Raw genomic sequence first — 27865 nt, forward strand, 5'->3', positions numbered from 1 at the left:
ATATACGCTACCATGTCAATAAAAATTATCCAGTGGGAGTTTATTTTGGCACATCACTTGATGCATTTAAAGGAATTGGAAAAATTCTTTAATATCATGACTGCTTTGTTGCATTTCTTGTTATATTTGGGTGCAGGAAGCAGCAGTGCCTGACCAAATTGTTTCTAAGATCATCTATCACAAAAAGATGAAGAAAAATGGGAAAAAAGTTATTTAAATTTTCTGGAACTATTCCCACCATCTGTGTTCCAAATACACCTGCAAGTCCTTTGTAGTGCAACATTTAGGTTTCCTGGAGACTTTCTGCATCCGCCAAAATAGCAAAGTTGTGCTAAGCAGCATGAGGAGAACATGACTGTAGCAAAAATGCTGTCACAGCCTGCAACAGTGACTGAACACCTGGTGGGAAGGCAGGGCCAGCCCAGGGGATCTCAGGTGCATGCAATGAACCTGAGTGACTGTAAGGGGTGGAGCCAGGATCCAGCCCTTCCCAGACCTATTTTAAGAGTTAGTAGTGGAGATGAGATTATCTTGTTGGAGACTCCTGCCTACTAGAGATCTTCCATTGGTAAGTAGTTTTTCTTCCTTTGTTTCTATAGCTACTGCATTTGGGCTTTTTCTCATTTGCTGCAGCCTGGGATTGTGCCACCCTACTCCTACTGCTGTACTTTCCATTGCATTATAATCCTATAGTGATTATGCCAAAAACAGGAATGCTGTCTGCCACAAAAATGAACTAGATCTAGTCTTAGTTCAGAGTTATAAAACCAGACTTACACTCATAGCTGGTAAACATTCTGGATTTCATACATATTGATATGAAAATGCATGATGTGCAGAGTTTAAATATACATATGCTACCTATGTTCATGAACTGGAATGTGCTGGCAGTAGTGAGGTGGAAGTATTGTCATGTACTGCAAGACAGATGACCTCATGTCTGTAAGTGCTACAGACATGCTTCAAAGTCCAGTGCTGGTGAGGCTGATGCTAATATCTGGTGTTGGGCATAAATGGTTTTCTTGAAAGCATTGAGGCTCCTTATCTACCCAAAGCCAACTCTAAAAGCCTGGAGCACTAGTTAACAGAGATAACAGTACTTAAAATTTGTTTGTAGTCCAATAGCGGGTTTAATTTTATGACTGTAAATGAATTACACAGCCAGAAGAGATTAATTGGTTGTCTGGTCAGTCCTCTGGACATAACCTGGACTACCAATTCCTTCCAGCCATTCCTGCTGGAATACAGCAAATACAACAATAGACAAGGAAGTGTCAGCTATCAAACAGGCTGAAAGCACTTTCCATTTTTAAGTGAAGGATTTCCTTATGGTTTCCCATGCCAAATAATAAATTGTCAGTTAAGCAGTGTATGCTATAATAGGCTTGGGCTACTGAGATGATATTAAAACTAGATGGCGTCTTTACCACTTCTTGTCATAGCCAGTTCAGAACTACCTCCACTAGTTGCAAGGCTAGGATTAACCTTTCCCTGGGCTTCTACTCCAAGTGGAAAATATGGAAGAGGAAAAGGGAATTCTGCATTTCATGTTCCCACCCAGCTACTGCCAGGATAGGCAGCCCTTCAGAGGGCAGAGCTATGGCACAGCCATGACCTTTTCCATTTCACTGATAGCAAAGAATATGAACTTGTTCACTGCTTCATAAATACAATAAGTGTCACTTTTTATGGGATCTTTCTTCCTTTCTGTGTGTTTTTTTGTTTGTTTTGTTTTTTTTGTTTTTGGTTTTTTTTTTTTTCCTTCCAACAGCTAGAAATGACTAGTGATGAGGGGGAGAAGGAGGGCTGCAGGGGAACCCTGTTCCCTTGGGAAAGCTGTCGTACATATGTACAGGAAATTGAATGCAGAAATTATGGCATGTGAGGTTGTTAAAGAAGTGACAGGGTTATAAAACAGATCTTTCAACCGCCACCCATTATGGATATTCCAGTTGTGAAGGGTCACATTTTAATACAAATCTGCTGTCCCAAATTACATTTGTCTTTTTCCATAAACTAGAAGTCAGCAAAGATTTACAAGAAGGTAATTTTCCTCCTTGTTATTTTAACTCATTTATCTCCTCTATGAATTTCAAATAAAGAAGAAGAAAAACCCACTGGTTTCATAGAATTTATTAGGTTGCACGTTATAATGGCTTCTGTTCTTGAGCTGCTGAAATGTCCATGAAAACTGTGAGGGTCTCTTTAAACATACTCTAGACTTCATAAAATGGATAATGTGGTGCTGCAGAAATAGAACACAAAATCTTATTATGCTTGATGTGACTAATTTATTACCTAAATTCCACACTCCTGGTCTGATATTGCACCATTTGCCACGTGAGATTATGGTGCGCGCTGAAAGTGAGATGGCTTATTTCTAAATAATCATGACAATGAAACAGTTTGGTATGCAGGTCTTTAATTACTACTTGGTATTTTGGTTATGCTTTCCTTTCTCTTTCTCTGCTCTTCTTCCTGTTTTCAAGGCAACAGATGAAAAGATGTCTCAAGGCCATTCACAGAATTAGATTTGAGATTACAGTGTAAGTAGGTAGACGAAGTACCAGTTAATTCGATTAGTTTTGAAAATAGGTGAAGGGAAAACAAACTCTCAGCCCTATCAATGAAATCATATTTCAGAAGCATGCTGTTCTGTGCTATTATTTTTCCCCACATTCATCTGACTTTTGCTATCGGCAAATCAAAATCTGATCTTCCAATCTTAACACCAATTCTGACCTAAATCCCTTTTTTCACTTGAAGCCAGACACAAAACATATTTTTAAACACTGCTGCTCAGTTTATACCCTGGCAATCACTGTTTCATCTGGCTGTTCCAGTTCTATTCATTATTCCTTCAGAGTCTGTAAATATCCAAAGCAAATCCCCTGAGTTTTGCTTTTAAGTCAGCAAATTCAATTTCGGTGGCTTTATGCAAACTTTGAAGCTCTGCTGGAACCAGTTGCTAGGAACTGCAGCTCATACTTTACAGAAGCTTAGTCTTGATTTTTTTGCAAAGTGCTTTTGTGTAATCAGTCAATTAGAGCTGTGACCAGTGATCCATATCAGCAATTGATAGCGAAGTGCAGGATTGGTACGCTTGGAATCCAGGTTTCAGTCTTTCTGGTTAGGTAGCACCACTCACACAAAAGTTATGGTGATTTCTTGAATTTTTTGACTAAAAGCATTTATATACAACTCTGCATTAATTAGAAAGAGTTGGGAAAGGATTTGTTTTAACACTTTTACCTCCATTTGCTCTATTAGAAATCCCTCCCTGCTGATTTTTTTTTTTTTTTTTTTTTTTGTAACATCATATGGAAATGGAAATAAATGCAGTGATACGATTATAGTCAGTTAACAAGCAAATCATGCTTGAAATGCATTTGTTTGTAATCTACAATGGGGTAGACAAATTGTTTTTATCTCTTTTTGCACAAGCATAACTTTGAAATGAGTATTAAGCCTCAGTAAATTTTGAGTTAGCACTTATTTAAAAACTGCAAATCTAGCAAGGCACAATAATAGCTGAAATTCTATGAGAAAGAATAATGGGAAAAAACCCTCAGATTAGCATTATTTTATACTTTCCCCTTTCAGTGACCTCTCCGGATCGTATTTGCTGAGATCTTTATTGATATAAAATGCTTGCACAATTACTGGCAATAGATGTTAGATGCAAATACATTCTTCAGTGCTTACAATGCCAATAGAAGGTTTATTTGATAGTGAGAGCTATTGACTTTAAATAATCATGTGAGCTGAAAGTTACTAATGCATCTCTAAGTACAGCTTTGAGTATCTGTGAGTTTAATAGTGCTGTTTACTACAGCCTGGATGTCAGAGAGCATGCTATGGGGAGCCATGCACATGGGTGAAGTGACTTCCACCTTGGAGGAGCCTCTGAACGTTTGTGGGTGAGCACAGAAGAGAAAGTAGTGCAAAGACCAAAACTGCTTTGTGAGCTTAAGTCCTGTTGGAGAAGGAGAATTCCTGGGTTGCTGCTGTGAGGACTGCTTCTGCCCCTTCGTTTGGCTCTGCCCCTTCGTTTGGCTCTGCCCCTCTGATAACAAGTGTCACACCTCCACTGCCTAACCACCAGAGCTGGTTTGTGCATAGGTGCCCTGGGGCACTTTGGGTACCTTGATGCCAAAGTATTTAGGCATCTGAACCCAAAGTGAAACTGGAAATTCAAATGAATTCCCTGGGCTCCCTGCCTGGGAAGAATGGCCTTTAAAACATAGACAAACCAATGTGATATACTTTATCAAGGATTGATGAGTGAGAGACTCAGTCTCTGTGGGGGAAGAGTGCAGGAGTTCTATTGTTATCTCTCTTCCAGCAGTGTAACAGAAACAAACCTGCCAGTGAGAACTAGAAGTCATTTAGTTGTAGGCTCATAGAACCCTGAAATCATAGAGTAGTTTGCATTAGAAGGGACCTTAGACATCACCTAGATCCAATGTCTGTGCTGTGGTCTGGGTTGCCAACCAGAAGATCAGGCTGCCCAAAGTCCTCTCCAGAAGTACTTAGCTCACAGTCTTATTTTGATGTTGTTTGCTCACCTGTCCTCAAGGAACTGGCTTGTCTTTGCAAGGAAGGACACAGGCATGCTAAACCCCTTCTCCTAAGCACACATCCATCATCTCCTGCTTTTCTAGTGCTTCTGAAGAGAGATTTGAACCTGTGACAGTTTTGAGCAAGGGACTTGACCAATTGGGGGCTTAAACAGAAAAATGGCACCCTCCTGTGGCAACGTTTTAAAACAAACAAACATTATTTTAATAAATGCAGTGTCTAATTCAGTCAGTACATGTGACCCACGTGCATGTCACTAAGTGTTTGGTAAGGGATCATGGTGCCCTTCTGCTTAAGCCAAAAATTGCCTCTCAAGCTGAATTGGTGGAGTGTGGCCTAGCTGTGGGCAAAGACCCTCCAAGGTCAGGCAGAGAAGCCTGCAGCGAGTTGTGAGGCGGCAGCTTGGCTGCATGGAGCCACCCTGCATCCCAAAGCCCATGTCCAGCCAGCTTCAAGAGCCTACACACTTTTTTTGGACTTGGCTCTTTGTCAAAACCATAGGGTACAGTGCCTGCATGGACTTCAAAGGAAGGGCACCAAATGTGATTTGGCCCGGGCCATTTATTGCTAGCATCTTTGTTAGATACTGCTGCCAAGGGTTAAAATGTTTACATGCCCCCTGATTTTAAATGGACTGGGTTGCATGTCAAATGCCAACGGGAGAGACAGCTGGAGTATCTAAACCAAGAGCTTTGATCTTAGTATCTGTAAAAAAGAGGTCATTTGGTCTCCCAGGAAGCAGAGACATTTAGAAGGTCCCTGTACAACTCATGCAAGTATTTTATTAACGACAATTTTTATTCAAATGTAGGTAGGTTCTGTTGCTACTTACTGAATGCATATATGCATGTATATGTATGATTATGTGTCTGTAAATATACATGTATATATACACTTGTAGATGCACTAAGTTGTGTGCTTTTGTATGTGTGCATTCTAACATCCCGTGTTTCTATATGTACTAATCTGTTTATTTCATTTGCAAAGACATGACCATGCTTCAAGCGTGATGTTTATCTCCCTGTGCTTTTCACAATAACCTGAAGCACTCTCTGCTGAGTGAATGCAAATCTTTGTGTAACAGTGTAATTGCAGCAAGCCTGTACAGCATTCTCAGGAAGATGCAGGGATGAAAACACAGACTTCATTGTCCTGTAATCATGTCTGACATTGATTCAGAAGAGAGGAATCCTAAAATATGATATTGCACAGGGGAAATATTTCTATTCTTTTAGTAGAAAACTTTGTGGTTAGTTCACAATGCAATTAAAATAGCCACCAGATGTTTATGACTTCAGGCAGCAGTTAGCATTACTGTCCCTGATCGCTGTCCTTTGCTCCTTTGTCAAAACAAACAAGTTTTTTTTTTGTGCTGGAGAAAAAAAAAAAATCTTAATTTTTAAGCATACAGGGGGGATGGTCTGTATTTCTATTTGCCAGTGCTCATGTTGCTCTATGACAGCCTTGTAAGCAACGATAATCTTAAAGTTAAAATAACATCGCTCTCCAGAATGAAATAAGCATTTTACTTAAATGTGAGACAAAGCCTACAGTATCTTATCATTAAACTGATCTGTGAGAAATAGTATTAAAAAATAATGCTGCTTTTCCAGAGTGTCATAAATTTGGAAATATGTTTTTTTTTTTTTTTGCCCCCTGTTGAATAATAGAATTATTAATATGCAATTTATTTTTAAAGACATGTTTAAAGAAAGCCTGCTGTGCTCTGACTTCAGTAATTTTCCTTAGAGCCCATTATTCTTATTTGTTTCAGGGCTATTAATTTTGAAGCCACATTATATTCAAATTATCGTTGATTACTAGGCTCGATAAGTGATCATAGTTTGCATTTCATTACCCAAAAGGCAGCTAATGAAGTTAGCTGTGCACTAACATTTGGAGAAGGAAATTATTTGAGCTCTGCAAAGCAGATGAAAAAGGAAAGAAAAAAACAAAATAAAATGAGCTGCAAGAAGTTATGAGAGCAGTAGGAGAGATCGAGGGGGTGAGAATATCACCAACGGACGTCCTAATTGTATAATTTCAGCCTCCTGGAGATGTCTGAGATGCTGGATTGATAAAATAATGGAGAACTTAAGTGAAAGGTTCTGAACCATCTCAAACAGTGTGGGAATACGTGAGAGAATATTACATGCGTGAGCTCAGTGTTAAATAGTGAAGTGACAGCGCAACCTTCAGAAACACAGTAGTGGTGTTTAAAACAAGTCACACTGAACAAAGATGTGAAGAGGTAACACGAGGCTTAGTGTGACTTGTGTGTGCTGATGAGGGCTGTGGGGAGCTGTGTTAATGTGCAGAAAGAGGCAGTTTCTTACCTAAGCTGGGTACTGGCACGGATTGCAGCTAAGAGGGAGTAGTGCAGATATTCAGGGAGAAATAAGCAGAAGGATGTGAATTTTCCATGCTGTGCTGAACCCTGAGGACTCGGTGAGAAGATGTTCAGTGTCTCCTGCACCAGAGCTCCTTAAGGCACACAGAATACGAAGGTAACCCTGAAACAGCATTTTGTGTCCTGTTTTGCAGCCTTTCATAGAAGTGCCATCATCCAGCACTGTGGGGCTGTCCCACATGTATCCCAAACTTCCTTCTCCAGGTGTTGGTCAAATTCAGGAAGCTGTACATTTCAGCTCAGATGAACAGGCGCTTTTCCCTGCTGCACGGCTGCTGCTTTCTGCGCTCTCCCCTTGTGCTGCTCCTGTTGCATCTGCTCAAGCCGAGAGCTGCAGATCTGGGCTCTCATCAGCTCCAGCTGACAGGCGCTCAGATACTGCTCAAATCAAAGCCTCACACTCCACTCAAAGCCCCATGTTTCATTAGCTCCTCAGTGCTGCTATTGTGAAAGTTGTTCAGGTTGAGGGAGGGTGAAGGAAGGCGTTGGGATTTTTGAATTTTAACTCGAGTGCAGTGTTTTGGGATGCATGAGCCATGCTGGTTTACTGGTAGTTGTTGCTTCAGCACATTTGCATTTCATCCACTGTAATGAGGGCAAGTGGATTGCAATGGGTCAGCTGGTTAATGCAAGTCACCCCACATCCAGGAAACTGTATTTTTGTAGAATACCAGTCAGTCACATTTACTCAGATCAGGGCACAATGCCAAAACCAAGACCAAGTCGTGCCTGCGTCCTCATGCTGGGCTGAATTAATGGAAGGGCTCATTTTGCTGTGTATCAAATCCTAGCAATTGCATTTGAACTCTGAATGAGAAGTGATACTCTGAAGTATGTGCATCTCCAACAGTACTATTTCCCCCCAAAAAAAAGTATTTTTTTTTTTTTAGCCGTCCTTTTCTGGATTATATATATGTATTTGTACTAGTGTGCAGGATTGCTATGCAGATATATTACCACATAGTTCTCTGCTTCAAAATAATTTCCATCCCAAAGAGTAAACCTCTTTTTCTCAGCTGCCTCTTTTCTCACCTCTTACTGAAGAGGGGAGCACGTCATCTTCACACTGTTTTGTTTTTAATCTGTGGTAGATATTACCTGAAGTCTAAAATCAATGTCAGTCATTTTTTTGCAGTGTGTTCCTCAGTCCGTGCTGAGAAATTCTCCCATGATTGTTGCTGTACCTTTTTCCTTGCATAATCATCCAGTGAAGCTCTCGTTCTTGCACAGTTAGGAAGAGGTACAATAGTTCCCTTGTTGTATTTCTTGATTCCTTTCCAGCAGGAATTACTTTTCAACATAAGCAAGAGCTGCACAGGAGAATTATGAGCCTTGATTAAATATCAGTATTTCCTTCTGTCATTTTTCAGTGTGTTATCTTACCTGTGCCTCAAGAAGTTCCTTATTGTTTTATTATGAGAAGTTAAATAGTAACACCTGATCTCACAGCCCAGTGTTGTTCACTACTCAGTGTTTTTATCATGTCCTTCCTCCTCTCTGACCCCTTTTGGCTTCTCCTTCTCAGCTCACTTTGTATGCTGGATCTGCGTCTTGCAGGCACTTACCCACTCTGATATTCCCTCTGGGTCAATGGGACTGTTCAGATGTGCAAAGTTACTCAACTATTTGAGTGTCTGAGGGGAGCAGGGCATGAAGCAGAGCGTGCGCCAACCAGGCAGGCTCCAGAAAAGCTTTTCTGAACCACAATGAGTTGTTTAATGTGTTAAAATCCACAAAATGCAAAACGGATGGGAAGCTGTGTTGGCTACAAAAGATAAGAACGCTTCGATAACTTCTGACTCTCCCTTTGATGTTCTCTATGCAAAGCTGCACTGGTAACAGGGTCACCTAATGCAAAATAATAAATAAGCAGGGAGGCAGCGTGCAATTAGTCACCATTCAGAAAGTGTTTGAATAAAGCACGGTTTTGCCCTGCTGGAGCTGTTCAAAATTGTTTGTATAACAGCCTCCCTGTTGCTCAGAAACAGCACATGAGACCACTGAGCATCTGCAGAAACTCAGATCTGGTTTGTTTGACTTGGACGTGCAGTAAAACAGACTTTAAATGTTACTTCAGCTTTGAGTCAGTGATTACCCTTGTAGTTTTACAGTCCGTGCCTGGAAATGGGATGTTAATTGTTGTTAATGATTCTGTCCACCTAGGTAAGGTCTGAAGGGCAAAACTCACAATGTAATTGCTCTGTCTTGCCTTCAGCAACCCCTTCCAACCCTGTTGTTTCTTGCATTTGTGAGCAATGCCACTAAATCTGCCAATTCAGATCTCGGAGTTTTCTTCTCCATCTAGGACAGCAGTCAATTTCTATCCCTCTCTCAACTGTGCTTTAATGTTTTTTTGTGTGTGTGGTTTTTTTTTGTTGTTGTTGTTTTTTTTTTGTGTGTGTGTGTTTGTTTTTGGTTTTGTTTTGGTTTTTTTTTTTTTTTTTAGCATTACTGAGATTCAGTTCCTGCAGGTATCTTTGGCATAGGGAAAGGTTACTGATGATTACAGGCTTTGGGGAAAGTTTACACACTGAGCTGGAGATCTCCATCCCTAAAGCAAATTAAACTATAGTCTAGGTGAGAGTGTTGGTGCACCAAGCTGCTTTATCCCGGTGGCATTTTTTTGTGCACAATTTTTTGTTCCATTTTCTTCTCAGATTAAATTTTCATCACAGCTTAGGACCAGTTGTTACCATTTTTGTTTGCAATCCATTCACTGTGCTCTCCTGCAGAGTGAGATTTCATGGGAGCTCCCTCTGGAAATCATGAGTACATACATAAAAAGAATTATATTCCTAGTTGAGGTAGAGGCAAGAAAAAGTCTTATCTATTTGAAACATGGCAGAGTTGGATTTTACTTTTTTGAGTGTTTTCTGCCTGATGTCATGGAGGTATTCAAGGCTGGGTTGGATTTGGTACTTGGTATTTTGATTTAGTGGTCGGCAACCCTGCCCATGGCGGAGAGTTGGAACTAGATGATTATTGAGGCCCCTTCCCGCGCAACCATTCTATGATTCTGTGGTCATCTGATGTTATTCATATGGAAGAAAACAATATTGGATTGAAAATTGAGATTTTGGTGTCGTAGTTTATAATCCCATTAATCTGCATCTAGCTCTCCAAGCTTCTCCAAAGCACATCACTCCCCAGACCACTCAAAGTGTCTGTTAAAAGAGTTATATTACACCACAACGTCCTTGAACTCATTCTTTACAAGTAGGACAAAATAATGGATGAGAATTTCAGCAAGAATTAATTGTTACTTGGTCTTGGCTGCTTTGGGCCCAGAGACAAGAACTCCTAGAAAGTTCCCCATGAGCAACTGCTCAGCCTATGGCGTTTGGCTCTTGAAACCAAAGCTGTCATAGTGCCACAAAAGCAGGTAGCAGTGGTATTTCCAAACTCACATCTTCAAGAAACTGAAGTTTGTTTGGTGGAAAACCAGGTCTGAACATGTTGGACCTGAGAGCATGAATTTCCATGAGCCCCAGCATTTTCATCTTACTGGTGGAACAATTATTTCAGCTTAATCTTCCTCCAAGGTCAGAGACTGCGGTGACTTTCTTCTGACCCTCTATGTCACTTTCATTGTGTTGCTGTCCCTTGCATCTTCTCACATTTTTGAATGAGATCCATCTCCTTTATCTGCAGCCTTTTCTACCAAGTCTGAGCTAGTTTGCAGCTGTATTAGATGCTAGGATCTTTTCCTAAGCAAAGGGAAGTTTGCAGCTTACATTGCATTTTGGATGGGATGGGGATCTGCCATTCATTTTTATTACATTCAAAGAGCTAGAATTTAAGGGGAAAAAAAACCTCAACGTACTCCCATAAAAAAAAATAAATTAATTAATTAAAAAAAATTAAATCCAAACCCTCATAGTTAAGAGAAACAAGATCACATTGCATGTCGTTAATGCTTCTAGTGAAACCACCTCTGCTTTATCTTTATGCAGGTAACCTTGCTGCCTTGAACTTGGCCCCTCAGTACCCAGAAATAGTGACCTCAGACAAATATAGGCTGACTGTGAATTGGCCTTTTTATGTTCATACAACAACTTGGCAAAAAAAAAAAAAAAAGGTTGAAAGTCACCTTTATCTGATGTCATTATTGCTATAAAAGGACAGGTTCTGTACAGTGCCCACCCCGTGCCTTAAAGCTTGTAAAATGCTTTCTCAGTGCTGTGCTACCATAGGGTTCAAAGCATAATTCAACTGAAGTGGGCCGTAAGTGGGATGTGCACTTGGATTATATGACACACTAAAATTAAAATTATCACCGGAGATCATTTGCTTTTTAAATTGCAATTCAAATATCTGAACACATTTTTGCAAATTCTGATGGTGGCAATTTTTTTGTTATCAACTTCAGAAAGAAAGAAAAGCTTTGAGTTTGGGTGACAACGATTGTTTTCCTGCAGGGGGAAAAAAAGCCACAAGAACTGTTCCAAAACTAAGTTATGGGAAGATTTTATTCCAAGAATCATTAGGAATCTGTTCTTCCTCTATTAATCTGGACCCAAAATGTAAAAGTGACCATAAAAATTTAGTATTTGATTTTAAAGCTCTTCTGTTGTTCCAGTGAAGTTTTATGGAACAGACTGAAACTCTTTTCATCTTGCTTTCATTTCTTTATTTTGCAGTTAAAGTGTCTCACTTTTGAAATGGGCATTTTAAAGGCATGCTGAGGATCCAATTATTTATGTTGATTTTCATATTTCCTTAAATATGAAATAACAGAATATAAAAAGGCAATATTTGGAATGGGTAGTGATTTAAAAAAAAAAAAAAAAAAAAAAAAAAACTACCTTGGCTGGAACTTTTTTTTATGTGTTGAATTACTCAATGTAGTAACTGATTTGTGCCTCACTCATGTGTTAACATTTTCCTTTGAAAGAAAAAATAATAATAATTTCAGGACCCACATGGAATATGAGTGTAGAGACATCAGTTACAGAATTACAGGTACAATCAGTCTTTTATATTTTATATTTTTATGTTTATATCACTTGTAATGAAGAAGAAAAATCAAGACATACAAAAAAATTAGTGTTATCTTAATTGCCAGAGAAGTTGCATTGTAAACTGAACAATACAGTCCTACATGTAATATATAGAATATTATTTGCAGTGCATGCTATAATAATATAGTTATCTAATACTTATGAATTGCATGAAAATTATTTTATATATCAATAGTTATTTTCAATAATGCTTTATTGAAATGCAATTCTGTTTATGATAATAGAATATAACAAGATAATGATATTACATGTTGGTTAAAAAAAAAAAATACATACTGTTCATATTATTAATGTTCTTTTCCATACTGAAGAGTAGGCTAGATTTATTTAATGGTTTATGCTTATGGTTTATGCTTAATATATGGTTTTTATGTCTAGATCATATTGTATTCATTTACTTAGGATTTTAGAATTTAAGGCAGGAAGTTTTCTCTGTTTTGAAACATCATTTTTATCTTTACAGAATATGCAGTGCTCTACCTGGGCAGGCATAGTCTGATTGTACACTGTATAAATGCTTCTTGGGATTTCTCTATAAACAAAATATATTCTACACAGCTACAGCCTTTTTCGGAAGATATTTTTCTGTTTATTTTGAATTTTTTCCATATTCACTGTTAAAATCAATGGAAATACACATTTTTCTATTCTATGCTGACATAAACAAAGGAAGTGTTAAAAGAAGACATAACAAATTAGGAAAGGTTAATTTAAAAATCAATGGCAGACTCTGATGTCTGTTCTCTTTCACACTGTCTATGTGACTTCTGTAAACAGCAAAAAGACGTTGTTAGGATTGTTACTGAAGCTGACATTTGGTCAAATGAAAACAATTACGTACAGAGATTTTTACTTCCATTTTTTTCTCTACGTTGTTTCTTTACAGATTTTGATGCAGAATTTAACCAGCAAACTCAGTAATATGACTTCTTCCCTTTTGAAAAAGAAAATCCATTCTTCATACTGAGTTGTATAAGATTCAGAAGATGCCTTCTGTTCTTCTTTTTTAAGGGGTTTCATAAATATAATCTGTTAACAAAATTTTTTTTTATCCATTAACAAGAATTGCCAGATCATTTGGCTCCTCTTCAGTGAGCTCAAATATCAGTGATCACCTTAAAGGGGGGAGGAAAAAAAAAAAAAAAAAAAACACCCTAAACTTTGAGATTTTCACTAGAAAAAAGCACCAAAGCTTTTGATTAAATAATGGCTTTGGGTTTATTGAGGAAAAGAAATAATGGCTTTGCCCTTCCTCTTTGACATGAGTTGCAATCATGGCAGCATTCAAATTTTCTGTTTTATTTCCTTTCCCAGTGCTCTGGACCACTCTGTCTGGATTTTGTCTGATGTCATTTTAAGCTTGACCAGTAGAAGGTAAAGATCAATGTAAATAAATTCAAGGGCAAAAGTATGGGGTAGTGACATGTCTGCAAAACAAAAAATAAGGCTCTACAACAGCTGTGTGGTATCAGTTTTGCTCGATGCTGCAAAGACCTGGGGCATTACGCAAGCTGACAAGAAAAGATTTGATGCATTTGATAGCAGGTGTTTAGGAGGGATCAGTAATGTCAAATGGCTTCACTATGTTGGGAACATCAAGTTTCAGGAGAGAACAAGAAAGGAGAAGATTATGGACTTCCTAACAAGGAAGTGGCTTCGAAGGTCTGAACACCCAGCGAGCATGGAGTAGGGCTGGGTGGTAGGAGATGGTCTTGTGGGCTGGTTTTGCTCTCCAAGCTTCCCTGCCCATCCTGACTCAACAAAATATTGGTGAAGACAGGCAAATCTCATCTAGATTTTGACTTTTAAACCTATTTGCTAAGCATGGCGAAGCTTTGGGCAAGGGATGTTGTTTTAGTTTGCCAGCATGGAGGATGTAGTTATTACTCACAAACCTGGTGGGGAAAGAATTGAATGAGAACGTGAAAATGAAAGACAACTTCTTTTAAGACACTGCTTATCAGCAGGAGTATTCGTGGGAATCATGGATTTCCAAACCAGACCTCTAGGATTTTGTAGCACAGACCATGCAGGCAAAACGGGGTTTTACAGACTGTCAAGCCAAAATCTACATCAATAGGCTACACTGACCTCAATGAACCTTGCACACATGTGAATCAGTGTAGAAGTCACCTGTTGTTCACATTTTCTTTCAGAAACAGCCTTTGTGCATGTAGCTGGGGAGCATCTCTTGAAAACTGTAGCTCAAGAATGATAACTTAAAACAGATGGGAGCAAGAAATAATAAAGCCAGACCATATGGGTAAAATGGGCCTGTTTGAAGCAAGTGCAGCCAAATATATTATGCTGTAGTAATGTGTGAAAGAAGTTGTACTAATATATGGGCTATCTGTAAGTTGGATTTTTTTTTCACAGCTGAATCAAGAAAAGGAAGTGTCCTCTATATGAATGGTAATAAGAGCCATATTTCAAAAAGATCCATGTTAATTTATTGCATCAAGCAATGTCAAAAGTAGCTCATCATCCAAAGTAGCATTTTACCTTTGTTATTTACAAAACTTTGTTTTATCTTACGAATGTTCTTGAATAAGAACTAGTCTACAATTTATTAATATTCTTTTTTGTATAAAGACTCTTTGGGCTGCAGCGAAGTAGACAGTAACTATAACCAGACACTTAAGACATATACTCAAATCTGTCAGCAATAGACCTGTATCACTATTTCTTGGATTGTTGTATTTTCCCTTACTTTTCCATGAAAAATTTAGGATAGCCTTCCAAAAATAATGAGTCTAAAGTGTAGTAGTTCAAGTGGTTAAAATGTTATTTCTCTGTGATATTGCATGGTGTACTTTTAAAAGCATAGGAGTGCTAATCCAGGAGTCCACAAAGAGAATTTGCTCTAAAATTCATTTAAAACCAACGATACTTACCCCAAGCTATTTTCAGTTGAAACATTGGCTTTAGCATTCAATGAGAGCAAGTAAAAATATTTACTCAGGCAGCTAATTGGCCTATCAAACATCCAGCATTCAGACGATCTCATAACAGAGCAAACACTCATATGAGTGCAAGGGGAAGGACAGACTGCCTTTAGCAGGCAGGGCTAGGGCTCTGCAGAATGAGACCTGGGTAAGGGCAATGACATTTAGCAAATTACTATAGAAAACTGATAAGGGCATGATCCTTTTTTATGCTGAAGATCATGTATAATGCCTGTGTGCTGTGCCTAAGTACCTATTCATAAATTTAGAATGGAAGCTCGTGGTAAGATGCTGACAGGCACCACAGAACAAGTAATAAACCCCTGCCCCAGGCAGCAATGTTCGGGCACCGGTTTGTACCTTGCAGCCTGGTACTGCAGTGGCCAACAATTCATCCCACATAGCTCAGAAGGTGATGTAGCACTGATGTAGGCCAGTAGGTTGAATGAAGATGCAGTTTTTGAATAATGAGATTAACTCTTAACTATGTTATATGTGCTCTCAAAAACAGCATCCTGCTGGGCTCATTTCAGATGAATGTGCAGAAGTGTAGCATGCCACTAAAAAGATAAGTGATGACTGTTTGCATGTCCTTTAGCATGTTTGTCATGTCAATTAATATAATTCTGTTTTAGTGTTAGTATGAGTAGACTCTAAGGGTGGGTAGTGCTGTGAAATTAACCCATGCCATAGGTTTGTTTTGTTTTTTTTTTGACCACTCTTCTCTCCCAGATATTCTTATAAGGGCTAGAGAACTTCTGGGAGGACTTTTGCACAGATTGATAGCAGCCCTTTCTGGAAAGTGTCTCTGATTATATAGCATTTCTCACAGAATAAGCAATACACCATTTTGTTTGGGGTTTTGTGGCATTCTAGATCATAGGATGGACACGGCACAGCAGACTAATCATAGTGTTAAGTGTTAGAGTTTCAAGTGAAGGCACAATTCTGTAGGTGAAAATATACAATCATCTTGGCCAACTGTTTCTGAACCCATAAACCCCTCTGTCAGGAAGGACTCACTAAGGAGTCCTTTGTTACCAGGTCAGGAGGTGCTGAGGTCTCAAATCAGTGCTTGGCCTTATGTTATTACTGCAAGATATTTTTGTGGCAAAATGGTTGCTATGTCAAAAAGACTTTTAGAATGGAGAATGAGTCTCCATGTCTCTGAGTTCACGCATGTGGCAAAAATCAGGCAGGAAAACACTACAGTTACAATCTAACTTTTGACTAAATGCTTGTTGATTGTTGGGTGGTTGTGGTGTTTTTTGTTTGTTTTTGTCAAAATAAGTTTTGCCCAAAAAAGAAATCTTCCATGAGAATAGGACAACTTTGATTGTTTGTTTTTTTTTAAGATTATAGAAAACTTTAAAAGATATATTTGCTCCATTTCGATAGAAAGAGGGGGGAAAAAAAACAGTTTGACAAAACCCATTCAGTTATATTCAAAAGGAGATGGCTTGGGTGATGGGCATTAACTTTTTTTTACTGGAATTTCTGTTCATTTCCTTTCAGTTCTGCCTGAGAATAGAAAAGACCAAAATGTCAGAATTTTGCATACGATAGAAATTCAAAGGTTTGACCCTGTCATAAAAACAAAGGTAGCAAATTGTAAGACCACAATGTGTAAACACTTAAAATGAATAAATTTTGGGAATTCATATCTTAACTGATTCCTAGCCTGCAGGTGGAAAGCGGGAGATGCTCAAGTCTCATTTAGATGCACATAAATTCATAGAATCATAGAATAGTGCGGGTTGGAAGGAACCGTCAAGCTCCAACTCCCCTGCTGCAGGCAGGGCCACCAGCCTCCAGATCTGATAAATATCCCAGAAGATGTCACCCTTCATTCTTGCATGATTGTCCCTGCTGCTAGCTCAGAGGCACCATGGTGACTTACTGTTACCACCATATTTGCAGGGAGCATCTATGAGCATAAATTCCACAGAATTCATGGAAGGGGAAATGACTGAAATTGTCAGTCTTCACACAAACAGTGTGTTTGGGTAAAAAAAAAAAAAAAAAAAAGAGCTGTTCTGTTATAGCTGGTGGCATTTCAATGGTAAAGAGAAAAGAAATGGGCATATAAGTCATCCAAACAATACCTGGCTTACCATCAGAGGCAGGTAAGGAAGGGACAGGAAGGGAGAGGTTGGCAACGTTAGACACAAACTTTTGAAGGTCTGAACAGGGGAGTTTACCCTGTTCCAAAGGAAAAACTGGCAGTTCATAGGCTGCTCCTATGAATTTCAGGAGACAGATTCACAGTTTCCCTACAATGGGGCAAATTTTGTACAAGATCAAGAGGAAAAGCATGGTTATTCCTTTACAATGGATTTCATGTTGCCAGCCTGAAGGTGCTGTGGCAATGGTCATTTGTACAATTTGGTTATTAACCTAGCATATTGCAGGTTGCTAAGCAGGCAGTGTGTGTGGATACCCTCTGCTACCATGTTCCTTGTGAACTGGATCTAAATACTCCTTTTTCATTTGTCCCAGCCATTAGAGTCTGTTCTGAAGGAGTTTATGGGTTTAAGGTTCACCTTAGGTATATACCTAGTGATTTTTGGCATGAGGCTGTGTCTGCTCCCTCTGTAACGAAGGCAGTTTCACCACGTGCTTCAGGCTGCATGCTAAGCTCTACTGAAAATCCAACTCTGCTAATACAACATCCTGTAGCAGATGGTATTGTTTTTATCTGATTTTTTCCCTTCAGGAAGATTGGACAAGGAGATATTGAGAAGGAGGGCAAAATCATCAGTTCCCTATAGGAGCTTCAGGTTGATGGGAGCAGACAGTGCATGGAACCTCAGGTATGGAACCCAGGGAGTGGTGGAGAGATGTGGGATGTACTAAGAGCTTGTATAACGTAGCAGGCAGACGAGGCTCAGAGGGGACAAAAGCAGCTTCCCAGGAAGCAGAGGAACCAGCCAGGATGCCTGGAAAAGTCTCTGGCTATCTGCAACTAAACTTTCAACCTGTTTCCAAGCCACTGACAATCTGGGATCCTTCTTGCATTTATTTTGGACTTTCTCGCATGGTGTAATGCTATTTCTTTCTCCATGAGACATTTATGTTACAAGTCTGATCCTCTTCACCTTCAAAGCAAAACTCAAGGGAACCAATATTTCCAGATCGGTCTGCACAAATAGGGACATGATGTAAGGGGTTTTTGGTATTTGTACCATTTCACCATTATGGCAGTAATGATATAGAGCAGGAACAACTAGCATAGCGCACAGCTTTGTTCCCCAAGCACATATCTCTGATCAGAAAAATCTTCTAGGGACAAAACTGCAGTGTTAGTTAGAAAATTAGCTAGTCTTTTTGTTACAGCCTCAGAGCGTCCAATATGACATCCTTTTCCACTTCCACCAGAGTGCTGCTGGTGTTCCTATTCCACAGACAGGTAATTGGATGTAGGGCTGCACTGTCTTTTAATCACAGACAGAAACCCAAACATTTATTCAAAAATTCGTAGAATCATTAAGGCCGGAAAAGACTTCTAGGATCATCTACCCGGAACATCAACCCATCCTCTCCATGCCCACAAATGCCCACATCCCGTGCTGCCACATCTCTGCAGTTCTTGCACAGCTCCATGGATGGTGACTCCACCACCTCCCTGGGCAGCCTGTGTCAATGTCCCACCAGGAAATGGAAATTCAAACACGTAGATTTGCGTTGTGAGAACACATTATCCGTGCTCTGGAGGAAGTAAGGATGCTGAGCCTGCAGAACTCTTGAATCTGCAGAAAGCTTTTCCTTAGCCTGGTGGGGTGTTTCACCACATGTGGCGGCTTGTGAAGTACAGACTCAAAATAAAGGTTGTTTGTCTTGAGGATTCACAGGCCTCATAATTCAGAAAGGGGGAGGTGTTGTTTTTAGTGAAATCCAAGGTGGCAGCATCTTTGGAACGCAGCTCCTGTTTGTACAACAGAGCTTTTACACCAACATTTGTACAGCTCAGCTTCTCCTCTTAAGCTTTTAAGACCTCAGCCTGCTTTACGGTGACTTAAAGGGCATCCGTGATTTTACTCACCAAGTGTCTTCTGCTGTGTGAAGCGAATGCTGCATGGAGTTTACAAGTGCTTGACTATGACATCTGGGTAAGGCATAGATGGCAGTGGGGGGAAGAGGTTTTATCAGACAGACGTTGGGCTTGGCACATAGCAAGTGGTATGAATAATGCAGGCAGCTAAAGGAGTGCCGTGAAAACTGTGCCTCCTCGTCATGCATTCAGATTATGCCCCTTCCCTTACACAGATAGCTATTTTAGGAAAGTTTAGGAGAGCTCAAAAATATTTAATTAGGACTACTTTTTTTACATTCCTTGTAATAAAGTAAAGGGTTTTATTAGCTTTGGTCCATCACAGGCCTTCATCCTGACCAAAAATAGCCTTCTCTGTTCATAAGAATATTACAAATTAAAATTCTGACAACTTGAGAGCTAGGAATGAGCATCCGTATCTAAAAATGTCCCTTTTCTACAGCACTAAGAGGCAAGTGCTAAATCTGGGTATGAAGCTATGGCATTTTTTACTATAAACAAATGCTGCCAATAACTGAGCACTTTGATCTGCTGGACCACAAGCCAGAGTAGATTTGTAGGGAAATATTCCAGTGCCAAAGCACTGGGGAGTGGGAAGAGACAGGGCTTAGCTGGGAGCATGCAGACTGACAGATCAAGAAATTAATGGATGGAATGCAAATGAAGCTGGGAAGGAAAATGTGCTTTGGTCACTTGTCCTTCTGCTTGTATTGCCAAGCCTGCTGTGCAAACGAAGCTTCTTGGAGATTTATAAATAAATCAATCTGATTGTTTTATCTGCTAGATCTTGGAGCTCACGGGGAAAACTACCCTCACCCACCCTGCAGGAGGAGCACAATGGCACCCTCTGTTGCCCTGCATGCTGCTCCCATGTGGATGTATGAAATCCCAAAGGTATCCATTCCCCACCTCCAAATCTCATCTCTTTCCACCGAGCTTCCTTGTTTCTTTGGAGTTATCCTGTTATTTCCATTTGTAATAAAATCCGTCTTGTTCTTTTTGTACCAAGTGGAGAAACACTGAGAGGATTGCCACGCTCATTTCATTAACAGTGGCCTCCTGTCCCCATTTTTGTCCTCCCTAAATGGCAGCTCCTTGCAACAGCTGTATTAACCACTGAGCTCAGCCCTGCAAAGCGGTGGTCATTTCCAGCATTAACTGGAAAGCAATTAGTCTTGATGAGATTGGAGTGTCCAACTTTCATGCAATCAATTAAATTACAGCTTTTCTTTCATTTGGTTAAACAAAAACTCGATTCATTAATTAAAATACATAGTGAATCTGATTTTTCTCTGATCCTCTGTGTGTTCGTAAGCAAGCAACCAGTTCCTTTTAGGAACCAAAACAAAATTCCTTCTGGAGCATGACAAGTTTTCACTCCTAATCACCTTTACTTTTCTCCACGTGAACACACTTTAATTGCTCATTAATACAGAGTTAACAGGCTGACACACAACCGGCTGCTTCTTTTTGGACTTCTCTAACAATGACTTTTTTTGTGTGTGTTTGGTAATGAAACCAGACATTTCTGAGAGTCAATCAACTTTTTCTGTGTTTTGCTCCCATGCCATGCTGTATAGGATTGTACAATTACCTCTCTGTGATGTTATTATTCAGGACTGATTTTACTGTGATGGTGTAAGAGGAATTAGATATGTCCTTTCTATTGCTGTTGATATGACTGTGTCTATTTTCCCTAAATGCAGTCTGAAAGAATAATCAGAAGCAGTACATAGAACTCATCGCTTAGAAATGATTACTCAGAAGTCACTAAATGTTGTTAGTGTAAACAGATTTTTGTAAAAGCTGTGTTTTGTCCAGCACTTTTAGATGAAAATATTTAAACTGAAGAAAAGTCTTCAATTTTTCAAATTATAATGTAAAAGATTTCAGCAAGAATTAAAAATCTGACATAAGGTCCAGTATAAAAAAGTATTTCAGTGCATCTCTTTGACAAACACAAATGATCTGTTGAAGTATAACAAAAAATGAGTTGGAAATATCTGATGTACTGTGTCTGTTCAGCTTTAAGCAGCCTCACCTACTGTGCCAATGACTTACAGTCAGCTTTGGATTTTGTGTGCTCGTCATCAGCCTTCAGGATCCACACTACATTTGCTTCCTTTGATTCCAAAAAGATTTTGTCAACAAATTGAACTGAGTTTTATCCCAGGCCTCACAAATACAACCATGTTTGACAGTTGTGGGAAAGAAAAGAGTTCAAGCAGCATCTATTGTTTGTTCAGAAATATCTAATGTCATAAATCGAATTACTCGTAATGATTCCATACTAATTTGTTATTTGAGTCCTTTGCAGGTCCACTTTCTCCCAGATAATGGGAGACGAGAGGAATTGCCTAAGCTTTTGATGCTGTGTAGATCTCTGCTGAAACACATTCTGATTGCTACTGATCCAGATATCTTTTTTTTTTTTTGTAAGCTTAAGCCCACAAGCTTCAGAATTCAACTTAAAAGACCAGCTGTCATCTGAATGTTGTTCTTTTTTTTAGAGAAATAACTCAAATTTAGAAAAAACAGTTCAGTGTTAAAATGACCAAGAAAAGTTTCTCTGAAATGAAAACAAATCCAAAATACCCACACTTTAAAACAGCACATTTCAGCAGAGCTTAAAGTGTTCCTCCCTTCTGTTTTCTCAAACCGAAGTGCTGACAAAATCAGTATGTTTTCTGAAGTGTTTGAATTTGATCAGATTTTCATGTTTTGGTGAAATACGGATCCACTGATGGGATCCTGGCTGGCTGAATGTGTTGTTTCCTTGGGTTATGGTTATGGCATCCACAAGCCTACCAAAACTGTCTCGGTCTTCCATGAATGGCGATATTATTCCAGTTAAGTAAAAAAAAAAAAAAAAAAAAAAAAAAGAGAGAGAGAGAGAAGAAGAAGGTAAACCTACCCTAAAGTGTTGTCACTCTTATCTAGAAAACCAGGCCCAACTGAACATTTAGAATAAGAACAGAAATGGATGAAAAAGATGTCATATGAGAGTTGGTTCAAAGGCAGAAATTAACCTGTACTCCCTACTATTGTGATGGAAGATGTGACCCTACCTGGGTCACCTGGATCTGCTGGAAGTGTTTGCTGCTTGAAGATGAAATAAAAAGAGATGGGGGGTGAAATATGTTCAGTAACAGGGAAGTGTTTATTCCTGGTGAAGAATTGGGGGAAGATTATGTTAGATGTTAGGAAGAAATTCTCTTCTCAGAGGTTGGTGAGGCACTGGCACAGGCTGCCTGGTGAGCTGTGGATGCTGCATCCCTGGGAGTGCTGGAGACCAGGTTGGATGGGGCCATGTGAACCTAATTTAGTATGGAGCAACACAGCCCACAGCCAAAGGGCTGGGAGAGAATGAACTTCAAGGTCCCTTCCAACCTAATCCATTATGTCATTCTATGATTCTGTGCAGTCACCTGTCTTTGTATTATGGAGAATATCAATTCTCAGTCAAAGACATCCTCATTCCTTTTATTTTTCTTTCACATTTCCCTGTACACATCTGCTACTGACTTGACGGGGCAAAAATGCCCATTTGCACGAGCTACGAGTCTTCTAGGGACTCCATTGCCTAGCTCATCACTGTAACATCTCCACTCTACTTTAAAATGCAGAGCTGGAACAAAGGATGCCAAACCAAACCGCATGTGTCCATCTCCAGCTGAGAAGGGGATAAGAATAAAGGAAATGTTATCACTTCTGGAGATGTGGTCCATTTCCAAACAAAATCTGGGTACAATGAAGCAGAAAGTCACAACATACCACAGAGTTCTTTCCTAAAAAAAAACCCCACAGATTTGTTGAGGGTGACTCCTGTTTCCCCACTAGTACACAAACTTTGTGTTTAGCTACACCAGTTCCCTGGGAGTGATGTGCGTGCTGGCAGGTCAGGGGACCTGCTGTTGGGTTATGTCATTGTTATGAGAGTCACGCTGCTAAGGAGCTTTGAGTTGTACCCCATGCTGAGAATAATCCAAATAATCTGCAACTCAAAGCATCCCTCATCAAAGATCACTGTGAACACAGGCAATTTCAGCTGACCCGATGAGCTAAACATAAACATGTCAAGATCTCAGTGGTACCAGAACATTTGTTTTAAATATCCTGAGTGTGAAATCGGTGCCAATGGACAACATCAATTGTTTGCCAGATGTTCTTTTCTCTAATTTTACTGCAGAGAACATACAAGTACGTGCTGGAATTAACATGATGACTGGGGAGAACACAGTAGCCAACCCTTGGTTTATTGCAGCAGTGTAAAAGACAGTAGTTTCCAGGAAGAGAGATTACTCCTGGTTCGCATGGCTGTGAGATACGCACGCAGCCTCTCAAGGGACATACGCATTTCACGCAAACAACATGATCTACGAGCCCTTTAAGGTTAAGTTTTGATAGTGGTAGAACAGGAGAGAACTCGGACTGTACAGCTCTCTTCTCATGAGCTGGATGTTGTTGTTCAGAGGTGCACATCAGTAGTATTGAGGCTAACCACAATACTTACCAAGGTGGGACAAGCTCAGAGCAATCTACAGTCTGCAAGAGAAACCCAGAGTGGTAAAACTGCAACTGAAATGAGAGATGAGTCAAGTACAAAGGTTGCTCCAAAAGTAATGCCTCCTATTTTATTCAATTGGCCCATTATGTCAGTGGCAGATGATGGCAGTAGGGATTGAACCTTTCCACTGGTATTCTGTTACATTTTGTTGCTGTGTGACAGATGGCAGCAGAGGGGCAGTCTGACAAAATGCTGTCTGACACGGAAGTCATGTGTATGAAACAAAGGTGAAAGATAAGGAAAGCTGGGACCACACAGATTTGTCTGGTAATTGCTGAGACCCGTGTCCACTACAAATGTATTCTTCACAGAAAGAGAGTGGATACACTGTTCCACATCTACCAAAGTATCAAATGATGTTTTTCAGGGCACTGCTGCTGTAACATATTCTGTAAAGAAACTAGACCAAAATCCTGAAACACGGATAGAAAAGATAATGTGTCTTTCCATTCATGTTGTCAATAGATTCAGAGCAGGAACAGTGCCAGATTAAAGGAAAGCAAATATTTGCAGTATAATATTTTATTCATCAGAAATTCCTCAAGTTTTTAATAGATCTTTTTGGCTGATATAGAAATTCTTTAACTGCAAAGTTTTATTTGACTTTTTTCAGAAGCATTGCTGAATGTGAGTCTCTTAAGACTGAAACCTTCTTATAAAAAAATAACAACAACAAAAAACATAGATAGAAACACAGCATTCATTTTTCTATACATTTCTGTAAGTTTTTGTAGGTTTTTAGTTTGCATTAGATAAACATTGATTGATTTAAATGACAGAGATATCCTCAGCACAAAATCTCAGATCCTGAAGCATTTATTTCCCAAAAGAAGCCAAACTCAGAACATATTTTAAGTAACTTTGGCCATTTATTCTACAAGATACTACTTCAAACACAAGAATCATAGAATCATAGAATCATAGAATCACCAAGGTTGGAAAAGACCTAAAAGCTCATCCAGTCCAACCGTTCACCTATTCCCAATAGCTCCTACTAAACCATGTCCCTCAACACAACATCCAGCCTTTCCTTGCACACCCCCAGGGTTGGTGACTCCACCACCTCCCTGGGCATCCATTCCAGTGCCTGATCACCCTTTCTGAAAAGTAATACTTCCTCATGTCCAGCTTGAATCTCCCCTACCGTAGCTTGAAACCATTCCCTCTGGTCCTAAAGAACCAGAGGGAAAAGAAGGCATGCCATCTTAGGAATAATGTCCCTCTTTATACATCTTTAACAGATTTTCTTTCCTTCCTTTCCTTCCTTTCCTTCCTTTCCTTCCTTTCCTTCCTTTCCTTCCTTCCCTCCCTCGTTCCTTTCCTCCCTTCCTTCCTCCCTCTCTCCCTCGTTTCCTTCTTTTCCCTTTCCCTTTCCCTTTCCCTTTCCCTTTCCCTTTCCCTTTCCCTTTCCCTTTCCCTTTCCCTTTCCCTTTCCCTTTCCCTTTCCCTTTCCCTTTCCCTTTCCCTTTCCCTTTCCCTTTCCCTTTCCCTTTCCCTTTCCCTTTCCCCTTCCCTTTCCCTTTCTTTTTTCCTAGGGTTTGCCCTCTTTATTGCTCAAAGAGTAAGTGTTAAGCTGATAAACAGAAGAACTCTTCTGGATACAGTACATCCTGGAAACCCTTATGCTATTTAAAACTGTAATTACAATTTGGAAGGGAATCCAAACTTTTCTAGGAATGCTTAAGCCTTTCAGTACTGCTAAATTCTTCAAGCTGAACAGGGTCTATGCAGTTTGCCTACCTGGGGATATGCATGTTCACTTCACCAAAGGAAACACAAACTAGAATTCGGTAAGGCTCATTAGAAAATCCCACACACTGAGCTATCTTTATAAATGCCTAAACCAATAATTTGTAGGTTCCTCAGAAGATGGAAAGAGGAATGCACTGATTTTTCCATAGATGGTTAAATGAAAAATGCTTCTCCACAGTTTTGATAACTTTGACATGATGTAAATTAATCCTAGCTTCTACAGAACTGGTTTCACTGGCAGAGACTGTCAATAAAGTAACTAAGATTAAGGGTCTTGCTCTGGATTTTAGAAGCACTTTAAAACAACAAGCATAAATGCTTCACTAATATTTAAGATGGAATTCACTGATGTGGCCATCCTATTTAATACCCATAACATGTAACTATCTATTTAAAAATAGACCCATAATAAGCTTGCTAGCTGCAGAGGATCCTATACAATCCCTTAAAGAGCCCTAACGTGAAAGCATAATGAAAACAAACTAGCTTCTGTTCATTCATGATGTTATTTCACAGTGAAGCTGGTCAGCTATCTAAATAATCCATGTTCAGCCTTTCTTTTGGCCTTAATGGAATACAACACAAAAGCTGACACTTGGTTCTGTATCTTTCTACGGCTCCTTTAAGGTCATTGAACCATAGAATGGCTTAAGTTGGATGGGACCTCAAAGATTATCCAGTTGCTGCTGTGACTGGCTGCCCCTCACCAGCTCAGGCTGCCCAGGGCCCCATCCAACCCAGCCTTGAGCACCTCCAGATAAGGGGCACACACAGCTCTCTGGGCAGCCTGTGCCACTTGTGTCTGTTTGCTCTGCTAAACTACAGTTTTTACTCTTGGTTGCCAGTCACAGAGGTCAAAACAATGCAGTTTTCTGAAAAGTCTTATGGAAAGTAGACCTATGGCAGAGCAGCTACAGCTTGCTGCACAAATGAAGTATCTATTATTATCTTTTTAAACATTCCATTTAAAATAATTTAAATTATTGAAAACATTAAGATATATTAAAATATTGTCAGACAGCTGACCAGATCTACACCCTGAAAACAATCTGTTCATGTAAGCTGTCCTGGATTACCAACTTCAGACTGCTCTATGTCAGTCTTGGTAATACTTCACTGTTATACTGAAAACAGCTGAAAACCCTTCAGTTAGGTACCAATAGCCAACATTAGCTCTTTGATATAAACTACTGGATTAAAACTGTTTACACTACTTAGTGAATACTTAGAACTGTGCATTTTGGTGGAGATGTTCCACAAAGAATTTTTACGTAACCAGTGCTTTTATTGATTGCACCCTTCACTAAAGTCACATGCAGTTATCACAGTGTGCACAGGAAATAAGAGGAGAAAACAGCCCTCCAACCCACATCACACCTCCAAAGAGTGACAGACAGCTGAAGGCTGTCAGCCATAGCATGGAGATGATGTATCATAGTTTCATCAGGAAATTGAGGCACACCAGCTGTAACTACTCACAGCCATTCTGAATCAGAGTACAAAGAGAGTGTGGATGCATCAGTGCAGTGCTGGGGTTTTACAGCTACATGCAACAAAATGCATGTAAAACTTATGAGTTTCAGAGTAGTTTTGTTTGTCCTCTTCTACCACATAAGTCGTATTGAGGGCTTTTTTCTACACAAGCATACAGTCACACTACTATTGCAATTCTATCATTCCATCATAGAGGTGATGCACAGCACAGGAAAGTTCATATAGCTGTAAGAGTCTGAACTCTGGTATTTATTGACTTCCATGCCTTTTCCAGACAATGCTGGAATTATATTCATGTCGTTTCTGTCATTTCAAACTGTTGCTAACTTTCATAATTGTTGAGGGATCGCACAGTGCAATTTCGCAGTTAGGGCAATTAGAAAGTTAAGCACCATGAGCCAACAGTCAGTAGCAGCATTTTTTGCCAAATATAAGGAAACCTAAAGGCTCCAACTAATGCAGTATACTTCTCAAGATTTTGCTTGCAGGTCCTTGGGCCAGCTTCCTGCTTTCTCAGGCTATAACACATCTTCTGCCTTTTTGCCATGTTGTTGAAGCAAGAGCAGGACCTGAGCCTGTTTCCATTGCTCGATTGATAACCGCTTGGGAACTTTACCTCCAAGATTGTAACTGAAGGTGGACTTGAGATCTCCCCAGTGGAAGATACTTAACACATTTCCTTTTCTTTTTACATCCATCTGACATGTTTTTGGCTAACTTCTGAGCTACCTTGCATGTAAAACCTTGAACCACAATTGTAAACTCTCTACTTTCCTTTATTCGTACAGTATTTGATTTGGATGACATGTTTTTTATAATATTTATTTTCTGGACCATTTTGCGACTCATGTGTTAATGCCACAAGAACTTCACTCCTTGTATAATATTTCAGACATGGAGGGGAAAAAAATGAAGTGAAAAAAAAAAAAAAAGAAGAAGAAAAAAAGCAAAACCAACCGTCTGCATTTACTTAAACTACATTATAATAAAGCTCGGTAAAGATCTGATCAGTAGTTTTTTTAGCCTTCTCTGATTCAATATGAA

At 39.5% G+C, this 27865-nt stretch overlaps 1 long non-coding RNA gene across 2 annotated transcripts; it reads left to right on the forward strand.

The window, feature by feature from the left end:
* Positions 1 to 520: 520 nt before the first annotated feature.
* Positions 521 to 21484, forward strand: LOC128079853 (uncharacterized). Of its 2 annotated transcripts, none has more exons than XR_008206338.1 (4): positions 521 to 568; positions 13327 to 13386; positions 17674 to 17737; positions 17831 to 18494. It is a non-coding gene; the product is annotated as an uncharacterized LOC128079853 (long non-coding RNA). The 2 variants fall into 2 exon arrangements; XR_008206337.1 differs by lacking the exons at positions 521 to 568; positions 17831 to 18494 and adding exons at positions 5233 to 5392; positions 19793 to 21484.
* Positions 21485 to 27865: the final 6381 nt, after the last annotated feature.

The sequence above is a fragment of the Tympanuchus pallidicinctus genome, unplaced genomic scaffold (assembly GCF_026119805.1).
Source record: "Tympanuchus pallidicinctus isolate F22 unplaced genomic scaffold, pur_lepc_1.0 scaffold2, whole genome shotgun sequence".
Taxonomy (NCBI): domain Eukaryota; kingdom Metazoa; phylum Chordata; class Aves; order Galliformes; family Phasianidae; genus Tympanuchus; species Tympanuchus pallidicinctus.